Source organism: Brachyhypopomus gauderio, chromosome 10 (genome assembly GCF_052324685.1).
Source record: "Brachyhypopomus gauderio isolate BG-103 chromosome 10, BGAUD_0.2, whole genome shotgun sequence".
NCBI classification, from domain to species: domain Eukaryota; kingdom Metazoa; phylum Chordata; class Actinopteri; order Gymnotiformes; family Hypopomidae; genus Brachyhypopomus; species Brachyhypopomus gauderio.
In genome coordinates, this window is record NC_135220.1 from 7,681,793 (window position 1) to 7,691,792 (window position 10,000).

Genomic DNA, 10,000 nt, shown 5'->3' on the forward strand with positions numbered 1-10,000 from the left:
TTAATGAAACTCTTCAAGGCACTTCATGCTTCACTCTAGCAAATCCCAATAGACACTCAAAATAACCTACAAATTCAAGCTTGTGTTGTAAAAAATGTAAGTGCCTTTCAAGAAAGTGAATGAAAATGGTGCTCGACAAGATGTTTAGAAGTAGACCTGGAAATTTCAAAACTTAAAAGCATGTTTGCCAAGTTGATATGTTCATATGCTTGTACAAAAGATCTGCTAATTCCCTTGAGCCATGAGGTTGATTTGCTGACAACAGATGGCGTGATGACAAGGGGTAATGTCGAGAGATGTGTTACACTGGCCTATCTTATCAAAGATCTCTTGCTGAATCTTCTCCAGGACCTCCAGACTTCTACATATTTGGCCAAAAGAATGGACGCGGAACAACGTGTGGATTTTTCAAATGTCACTGGATATCAAAGATTGGGTGAAAGGGAAACTGAAATCCAGAAAGATTGAAAATACAAAAGATCTGCTAAGTCCCCTGCTCAGTGGGTGAAAGGGAAACTGAAATTCATAATGATTGAAATGACAAAAGATCTGCTAATTCCCTTCAGCTATGGTCGTGTTTGCACAAAGCAGTACAGAAACAAAATTGAGTTGAAGCATTGTACTGACTTTTCATTTTTCTGTCTCTCAGGTGTCTGACTAGAACAGACTGTACTGAGAACAGAGCCCTCTGATATATTCCAGAAGTATAGGTTGCGTTCATCGTGGGTACTGGACATCCGCAAGCTTTAGCAAGAGCCCCAGTGGCCTAATGGATAAGGCACTGGCCTCCTAAGCCAGGGATTGTGGGTTCGAGTCCCATCTGGGGTGCTGGGAAAGCAGAGTGGCGCAGCGGAAGCGTGCTGGGCCCATAACCCAGAGGTCGATGGATCGAAACCATCCTCTGCTAAGTCACCTTTAGTCCTAAAAAAGCATTCCTTTAGTCCAAAAATAGCACACCTTTCAATGTCAGAGGGGTGTGAGTCAAAAATTGATAGAAAGCCTCTAAAGACAGGGTGAATTCACTCTATAGCATTTCTTTCAATGTTTTAATTTAATGAAACTCTTCAAGGCACTTCATGCTTCACTCTAGCAAATCCCAATAGACACTCAAAATAACCTACAAATTCAAGCTTGTGTTGTAAAAAATGTAAGTGCCTTTCAAGAAAGTGAATGAAAATGGTGCTCGACAAGATGTTTAGAAGTAGACCTGGAAATTTCAAAACTTAAAAGCATGTTTGCCAAGTTGATATGTTCATATGCTTGTACAAAAGATCTGCTAATTCCCTTGAGCCATGAGGTTGATTTGCTGACAACCGATGGCGTGATGACAAGGGGTAATGTCGAGAGATGTGTTACACTGGCCTATCTTATCAAAGATCTCTTGCTGAATCTTCTCCAGGACCTCCAGACTTCTACATATTTGGCCAAAAGAATGGACGCGGAACAACGTGTGGATTTTTCAAATGTCACTGGATATCAAAGATTGGGTGAAAGGGAAACTGAAATCCAGAAAGATTGAAAATACAAAAGATCTGCTAAGTCCCCTGCTCAGTGGGTGAAAGGGAAACTGAAATTTATAATGATTGAAATGACAAAAGATCTGCTAATTCCCTTCAGCTATGGTCGTGTTTGCACAAAGCAGTACAGAAACAAAATTGAGTTGAAGCATTGTACTGACTTTTCATTTTTCTGTCTCTCAGGTGTCTGACTAGAACAGACTGTACTGAGAACAGAGCCCTCTGATATATTCCAGAAGTATAGGTTGCGTTCATCGTGGGTACTGGACATCCGCAAGCTTTAGCAAGAGCCCCAGTGGCCTAATGGATAAGGCACTGGCCTCCTAAGCCAGGGATTGTGGGTTCGAGTCCCATCTGGGGTGCTGGGAAAGCAGAGTGGCGCAGCGGAAGCGTGCTGGGCCCATAACCCAGAGGTCGATGGATCGAAACCATCCTCTGCTAAGTCACCTTTAGTCCTAAAAAAGCATTCCTTTAGTCCAAAAATAGCACACCTTTCAATGTCAGAGGGGTGTGAGTCAAAAATTGATAGAAAGCCTCTAAAGACAGGGTGAATTCACTCTATAGCATTTCTTTCAATGTTTTAATTTAATGAAACTCTTCAAGGCACTTCATGCTTCACTCTAGCAAATCCCAATAGACACTCAAAATAACCTACAAATTCAAGCTTGTGTTGTAAAAAATGTAAGTGCCTTTCAAGAAAGTGAATGAAAATGGTGCTCGACAAGATGTTTAGAAGTAGACCTGGAAATTTCAAAACTTAAAAGCATGTTTGCCAAGTTGATATGTTCATATGCTTGTACAAAAGATCTGCTAATTCCCTTGAGCCATGAGGTTGATTTGCTGACAACAGATGGCGTGATGACAAGGGGTAATGTCGAGAGATGTGTTACACTGGCCTATCTTATCAAAGATCTCTTGCTGAATCTTCTCCAGGACCTCCAGACTTCTACATATTTGGCCAAAAGAATGGACGCGGAACAACGTGTGGATTTTTCAAATGTCACTGGATATCAAAGATTGGGTGAAAGGGAAACTGAAATCCAGAAAGATTGAAAATACAAAAGATCTGCTAAGTCCCCTGCTCAGTGGGTGAAAGGGAAACTGAAATTCATAATGATTGAAATGACAAAAGATCTGCTAATTCCCTTCAGCTATGGTCGTGTTTGCACAAAGCAGTACAGAAACAAAATTGAGTTGAAGCATTGTACTGACTTTTCATTTTTCTGTCTCTCAGGTGTCTGACTAGAACAGACTGTACTGAGAACAGAGCCCTCTGATATATTCCAGAAGTATAGGTTGCGTTCATCGTGGGTACTGGACATCCGCAAGCTTTAGCAAGAGCCCCAGTGGCCTAATGGATAAGGCACTGGCCTCCTAAGCCAGGGATTGTGGGTTCGAGTCCCATCTGGGGTGCTGGGAAAGCAGAGTGGCGCAGCGGAAGCGTGCTGGGCCCATAACCCAGAGGTCGATGGATCGAAACCATCCTCTGCTAAGTCACCTTTAGTCCTAAAAAAGCATTCCTTTAGTCCAAAAATAGCACACCTTTCAATGTCAGAGGGGTGTGAGTCAAAAATTGATAGAAAGCCTCTAAAGACAGGGTGAATTCACTCTATAGCATTTCTTTCAATGTTTTAATTTAATGAAACTCTTCAAGGCACTTCATGCTTCACTCTAGCAAATCCCAATAGACACTCAAAATAACCTACAAATTCAAGCTTGTGTTGTAAAAAATGTAAGTGCCTTTCAAGAAAGTGAATGAAAATGGTGCTCGACAAGATGTTTAGAAGTAGACCTGGAAATTTCAAAACTTAAAAGCATGTTTGCCAAGTTGATATGTTCATATGCTTGTACAAAAGATCTGCTAATTCCCTTGAGCCATGAGGTTGATTTGCTGACAACCGATGGCGTGATGACAAGGGGTAATGTCGAGAGATGTGTTACACTGGCCTATCTTATCAAAGATCTCTTGCTGAATCTTCTCCAGGACCTCCAGACTTCTACATATTTGGCCAAAAGAATGGACGCGGAACAACGTGTGGATTTTTCAAATGTCACTGGATATCAAAGATTGGGTGAAAGGGAAACTGAAATCCAGAAAGATTGAAAATACAAAAGATCTGCTAAGTCCCCTGCTCAGTGGGTGAAAGGGAAACTGAAATTTATAATGATTGAAATGACAAAAGATCTGCTAATTCCCTTCAGCTATGGTCGTGTTTGCACAAAGCAGTACAGAAACAAAATTGAGTTGAAGCATTGTACTGACTTTTCATTTTTCTGCCTCTCAGGTGTCTGACTAGAACAGACTGTACTGAGAACAGAGCCCTCTGATATATTCCAGAAGTATAGGTTGCGTTCATCGTGGGTACTGGACATCCGCAAGCTTTAGCAAGAGCCCCAGTGGCCTAATGGATAAGGCACTGGCCTCCTAAGCCAGGGATTGTGGGTTCGAGTCCCATCTGGGGTGTTGGGAAAGCAGAGTGGCGCAGCGGAAGCGTGCTGGGCCCATAACCCAGAGGTCGATGGATCGAAACCATCCTCTGCTAAGTCACCTTTAGTCCTAAAAAAGCATTCCTTTAGTCCAAAAATAGCACACCTTTCAATGTCAGAGGGGTGTGAGTCAAAAATTGATAGAAAGCCTCTAAAGACAGGGTGAATTCACTCTATAGCATTTCTTTCAATGTTTTAATTTAATGAAACTCTTCAAGGCACTTCATGCTTCACTCTAGCAAATCCCAATAGACACTCAAAATAACCTACAAATTCAAGCTTGTGTTGTAAAAAATGTAAGTGCCTTTCAAGAAAGTGAATGAAAATGGTGCTCGACAAGATGTTTAGAAGTAGACCTGGAAATTTCAAAACTTAAAAGCATGTTTGCCAAGTTGATATGTTCATATGCTTGTACAAAAGATCTGCTAATTCCCTTGAGCCATGAGGTTGATTTGCTGACAACAGATGGCGTGATGACAAGGGGTAATGTCGAGAGATGTGTTACACTGGCCTATCTTATCAAAGATCTCTTGCTGAATCTTCTCCAGGACCTCCAGACTTCTACATATTTGGCCAAAAGAATGGACGCGGAACAACGTGTGGATTTTTCAAATGTCACTGGATATCAAAGATTGGGTGAAAGGGAAACTGAAATCCAGAAAGATTGAAAATACAAAAGATCTGCTAAGTCCCCTGCTCAGTGGGTGAAAGGGAAACTGAAATTCATAATGATTGAAATGACAAAAGATCTGCTAATTCCCTTCAGCTATGGTCGTGTTTGCACAAAGCAGTACAGAAACAAAATTGAGTTGAAGCATTGTACTGACTTTTCATTTTTCTGTCTCTCAGGTGTCTGACTAGAACAGACTGTACTGAGAACAGAGCCCTCTGATATATTCCAGAAGTATAGGTTGCGTTCATCGTGGGTACTGGACATCCGCAAGCTTTAGCAAGAGCCCCAGTGGCCTAATGGATAAGGCACTGGCCTCCTAAGCCAGGGATTGTGGGTTCGAGTCCCATCTGGGGTGCTGGGAAAGCAGAGTGGCGCAGCGGAAGCGTGCTGGGCCCATAACCCAGAGGTCGATGGATCGAAACCATCCTCTGCTAAGTCACCTTTAGTCCTAAAAAAGCATTCCTTTAGTCCAAAAATAGCACACCTTTCAATGTCAGAGGGGTGTGAGTCAAAAATTGATAGAAAGCCTCTAAAGACAGGGTGAATTCACTCTATAGCATTTCTTTCAATGTTTTAATTTAATGAAACTCTTCAAGGCACTTCATGCTTCACTCTAGCAAATCCCAATAGACACTCAAAATAACCTACAAATTCAAGCTTGTGTTGTAAAAAATGTAAGTGCCTTTCAAGAAAGTGAATGAAAATGGTGCTCGACAAGATGTTTAGAAGTAGACCTGGAAATTTCAAAACTTAAAAGCATGTTTGCCAAGTTGATATGTTCATATGCTTGTACAAAAGATCTGCTAATTCCCTTGAGCCATGAGGTTGATTTGCTGACAACCGATGGCGTGATGACAAGGGGTAATGTCGAGAGATGTGTTACACTGGCCTATCTTATCAAAGATCTCTTGCTGAATCTTCTCCAGGACCTCCAGACTTCTACATATTTGGCCAAAAGAATGGACGCGGAACAACGTGTGGATTTTTCAAATGTCACTGGATATCAAAGATTGGGTGAAAGGGAAACTGAAATCCAGAAAGATTGAAAATACAAAAGATCTGCTAAGTCCCCTGCTCAGTGGGTGAAAGGGAAACTGAAATTTATAATGATTGAAATGACAAAAGATCTGCTAATTCCCTTCAGCTATGGTCGTGTTTGCACAAAGCAGTACAGAAACAAAATTGAGTTGAAGCATTGTACTGACTTTTCATTTTTCTGCCTCTCAGGTGTCTGACTAGAACAGACTGTACTGAGAACAGAGCCCTCTGATATATTCCAGAAGTATAGGTTGCGTTCATCGTGGGTACTGGACATCCGCAAGCTTTAGCAAGAGCCCCAGTGGCCTAATGGATAAGGCACTGGCCTCCTAAGCCAGGGATTGTGGGTTCGAGTCCCATCTGGGGTGTTGGGAAAGCAGAGTGGCGCAGCGGAAGCGTGCTGGGCCCATAACCCAGAGGTCGATGGATCGAAACCATCCTCTGCTAAGTCACCTTTAGTCCTAAAAAAGCATTCCTTTAGTCCAAAAATAGCACACCTTTCAATGTCAGAGGGGTGTGAGTCAAAAATTGATAGAAAGCCTCTAAAGACAGGGTGAATTCACTCTATAGCATTTCTTTCAATGTTTTAATTTAATGAAACTCTTCAAGGCACTTCATGCTTCACTCTAGCAAATCCCAATAGACACTCAAAATAACCTACAAATTCAAGCTTGTGTTGTAAAAAATGTAAGTGCCTTTCAAGAAAGTGAATGAAAATGGTGCTCGACAAGATGTTTAGAAGTAGACCTGGAAATTTCAAAACTTAAAAGCATGTTTGCCAAGTTGATATGTTCATATGCTTGTACAAAAGATCTGCTAATTCCCTTGAGCCATGAGGTTGATTTGCTGACAACAGATGGCGTGATGACAAGGGGTAATGTCGAGAGATGTGTTACACTGGCCTATCTTATCAAAGATCTCTTGCTGAATCTTCTCCAGGACCTCCAGACTTCTACATATTTGGCCAAAAGAATGGACGCGGAACAACGTGTGGATTTTTCAAATGTCACTGGATATCAAAGATTGGGTGAAAGGGAAACTGAAATCCAGAAAGATTGAAAATACAAAAGATCTGCTAAGTCCCCTGCTCAGTGGGTGAAAGGGAAACTGAAATTCATAATGATTGAAATGACAAAAGATCTGCTAATTCCCTTCAGCTATGGTCGTGTTTGCACAAAGCAGTACAGAAACAAAATTGAGTTGAAGCATTGTACTGACTTTTCATTTTTCTGTCTCTCAGGTGTCTGACTAGAACAGACTGTACTGAGAACAGAGCCCTCTGATATATTCCAGAAGTATAGGTTGCGTTCATCGTGGGTACTGGACATCCGCAAGCTTTAGCAAGAGCCCCAGTGGCCTAATGGATAAGGCACTGGCCTCCTAAGCCAGGGATTGTGGGTTCGAGTCCCATCTGGGGTGCTGGGAAAGCAGAGTGGCGCAGCGGAAGCGTGCTGGGCCCATAACCCAGAGGTCGATGGATCGAAACCATCCTCTGCTAAGTCACCTTTAGTCCTAAAAAAGCATTCCTTTAGTCCAAAAATAGCACACCTTTCAATGTCAGAGGGGTGTGAGTCAAAAATTGATAGAAAGCCTCTAAAGACAGGGTGAATTCACTCTATAGCATTTCTTTCAATGTTTTAATTTAATGAAACTCTTCAAGGCACTTCATGCTTCACTCTAGCAAATCCCAATAGACACTCAAAATAACCTACAAATTCAAGCTTGTGTTGTAAAAAATGTAAGTGCCTTTCAAGAAAGTGAATGAAAATGGTGCTCGACAAGATGTTTAGAAGTAGACCTGGAAATTTCAAAACTTAAAAGCATGTTTGCCAAGTTGATATGTTCATATGCTTGTACAAAAGATCTGCTAATTCCCTTGAGCCATGAGGTTGATTTGCTGACAACAGATGGCGTGATGACAAGGGGTAATGTCGAGAGATGTGTTACACTGGCCTATCTTATCAAAGATCTCTTGCTGAATCTTCTCCAGGACCTCCAGACTTCTACATATTTGGCCAAAAGAATGGACGCGGAACAACGTGTGGATTTTTCAAATGTCACTGGATATCAAAGATTGGGTGAAAGGGAAACTGAAATCCAGAAAGATTGAAAATACAAAAGATCTGCTAAGTCCCCTGCTCAGTGGGTGAAAGGGAAACTGAAATTCATAATGATTGAAATGACAAAAGATCTGCTAATTCCCTTCAGCTATGGTCGTGTTTGCACAAAGCAGTACAGAAACAAAATTGAGTTGAAGCATTGTACTGACTTTTCATTTTTCTGTCTCTCAGGTGTCTGACTAGAACAGACTGTACTGAGAACAGAGCCCTCTGATATATTCCAGAAGTATAGGTTGCGTTCATCGTGGGTACTGGACATCCGCAAGCTTTAGCAAGAGCCCCAGTGGCCTAATGGATAAGGCACTGGCCTCCTAAGCCAGGGATTGTGGGTTCGAGTCCCATCTGGGGTGCTGGGAAAGCAGAGTGGCGCAGCGGAAGCGTGCTGGGCCCATAACCCAGAGGTCGATGGATCGAAACCATCCTCTGCTAAGTCACCTTTAGTCCTAAAAAAGCATTCCTTTAGTCCAAAAATAGCACACCTTTCAATGTCAGAGGGGTGTGAGTCAAAAATTGATAGAAAGCCTCTAAAGACAGGGTGAATTCACTCTATAGCATTTCTTTCAATGTTTTAATTTAATGAAACTCTTCAAGGCACTTCATGCTTCACTCTAGCAAATCCCAATAGACACTCAAAATAACCTACAAATTCAAGCTTGTGTTGTAAAAAATGTAAGTGCCTTTCAAGAAAGTGAATGAAAATGGTGCTCGACAAGATGTTTAGAAGTAGACCTGGAAATTTCAAAACTTAAAAGCATGTTTGCCAAGTTGATATGTTCATATGCTTGTACAAAAGATCTGCTAATTCCCTTGAGCCATGAGGTTGATTTGCTGACAACAGATGGCGTGATGACAAGGGGTAATGTCGAGAGATGTGTTACACTGGCCTATCTTATCAAAGATCTCTTGCTGAATCTTCTCCAGGACCTCCAGACTTCTACATATTTGGCCAAAAGAATGGACGCGGAACAACGTGTGGATTTTTCAAATGTCACTGGATATCAAAGATTGGGTGAAAGGGAAACTGAAATCCAGAAAGATTGAAAATACAAAAGATCTGCTAAGTCCCCTGCTCAGTGGGTGAAAGGGAAACTGAAATTCATAATGATTGAAATGACAAAAGATCTGCTAATTCCCTTCAGCTATGGTCGTGTTTGCACAAAGCAGTACAGAAACAAAATTGAGTTGAAGCATTGTACTGACTTTTCATTTTTCTGTCTCTCAGGTGTCTGACTAGAACAGACTGTACTGAGAACAGAGCCCTCTGATATATTCCAGAAGTATAGGTTGCGTTCATCGTGGGTACTGGACATCCGCAAGCTTTAGCAAGAGCCCCAGTGGCCTAATGGATAAGGCACTGGCCTCCTAAGCCAGGGATTGTGGGTTCGAGTCCCATCTGGGGTGCTGGGAAAGCAGAGTGGCGCAGCGGAAGCGTGCTGGGCCCATAACCCAGAGGTCGATGGATCGAAACCATCCTCTGCTAAGTCACCTTTAGTCCTAAAAAAGCATTCCTTTAGTCCAAAAATAGCACACCTTTCAATGTCAGAGGGGTGTGAGTCAAAAATTGATAGAAAGCCTCTAAAGACAGGGTGAATTCACTCTATAGCATTTCTTTCAATGTTTTAATTTAATGAAACTCTTCAAGGCACTTCATGCTTCACTCTAGCAAATCCCAATAGACACTCAAAATAACCTACAAATTCAAGCTTGTGTTGTAAAAAATGTAAGTGCCTTTCAAGAAAGTGAATGAAAATGGTGCTCGACAAGATGTTTAGAAGTAGACCTGGAAATTTCAAAACTTAAAAGCATGTTTGCCAAGTTGATATGTTCATATGCTTGTACAAAAGATCTGCTAATTCCCTTGAGCCATGAGGTTGATTTGCTGACAACAGATGGCGTGATGACAAGGGGTAATGTCGAGAGATGTGTTACACTGGCCTATCTTATCAAAGATCTCTTGCTGAATCTTCTCCAGGACCTCCAGACTTCTACATATTTGGCCAAAAGAATGGACGCGGAACAACGTGTGGATTTTTCAAATGTCACTGGATATCAAAGATTGGGTGAAAGGGAAACTGAAATCCAGAAAGATTGAAAATACAAAAGATCTGCTAAGTCCCCTGCTCAGTGGGTGAAAGGGAAACTGAAATTTATAATGATTGAAATGA

The 10,000-nt window shown here is 41.7% G+C and overlaps 9 non-coding genes across 9 annotated transcripts; all 9 read left to right on the plus strand.

Moving 5' to 3' along the window:
- Positions 1-755: 755 nt before the first annotated feature.
- Positions 756-828, plus strand: trnar-ccu (transfer RNA arginine (anticodon CCU)). Its single transcript has one exon. It is a non-coding gene; the product is annotated as a tRNA-Arg (tRNA).
- A 978-nt stretch (positions 829-1,806) lies between these two features.
- Positions 1,807-1,879, plus strand: trnar-ccu (transfer RNA arginine (anticodon CCU)). The gene has a single exon. It is a non-coding gene; the product is annotated as a tRNA-Arg (tRNA).
- A 978-nt stretch (positions 1,880-2,857) lies between these two features.
- Positions 2,858-2,930, plus strand: trnar-ccu (transfer RNA arginine (anticodon CCU)). The gene has a single exon. It is a non-coding gene; the product is annotated as a tRNA-Arg (tRNA).
- Positions 2,931-3,908: 978 nt separating this feature from the next.
- On the plus strand, positions 3,909-3,981 carry trnar-ccu (transfer RNA arginine (anticodon CCU)). Its single transcript has one exon. It is a non-coding gene; the product is annotated as a tRNA-Arg (tRNA).
- Positions 3,982-4,959: 978 nt separating this feature from the next.
- Positions 4,960-5,032, plus strand: trnar-ccu (transfer RNA arginine (anticodon CCU)). Its single transcript has one exon. It is a non-coding gene; the product is annotated as a tRNA-Arg (tRNA).
- Positions 5,033-6,010: 978 nt separating this feature from the next.
- trnar-ccu (transfer RNA arginine (anticodon CCU)) lies at positions 6,011-6,083 on the plus strand. The gene has a single exon. It is a non-coding gene; the product is annotated as a tRNA-Arg (tRNA).
- Positions 6,084-7,061: 978 nt separating this feature from the next.
- trnar-ccu (transfer RNA arginine (anticodon CCU)) lies at positions 7,062-7,134 on the plus strand. The gene has a single exon. It is a non-coding gene; the product is annotated as a tRNA-Arg (tRNA).
- A 978-nt stretch (positions 7,135-8,112) lies between these two features.
- Positions 8,113-8,185, plus strand: trnar-ccu (transfer RNA arginine (anticodon CCU)). The gene has a single exon. It is a non-coding gene; the product is annotated as a tRNA-Arg (tRNA).
- Positions 8,186-9,163: 978 nt separating this feature from the next.
- On the plus strand, positions 9,164-9,236 carry trnar-ccu (transfer RNA arginine (anticodon CCU)). Its single transcript has one exon. It is a non-coding gene; the product is annotated as a tRNA-Arg (tRNA).
- The last annotated feature ends 764 nt before the right edge of the window (positions 9,237-10,000 follow it).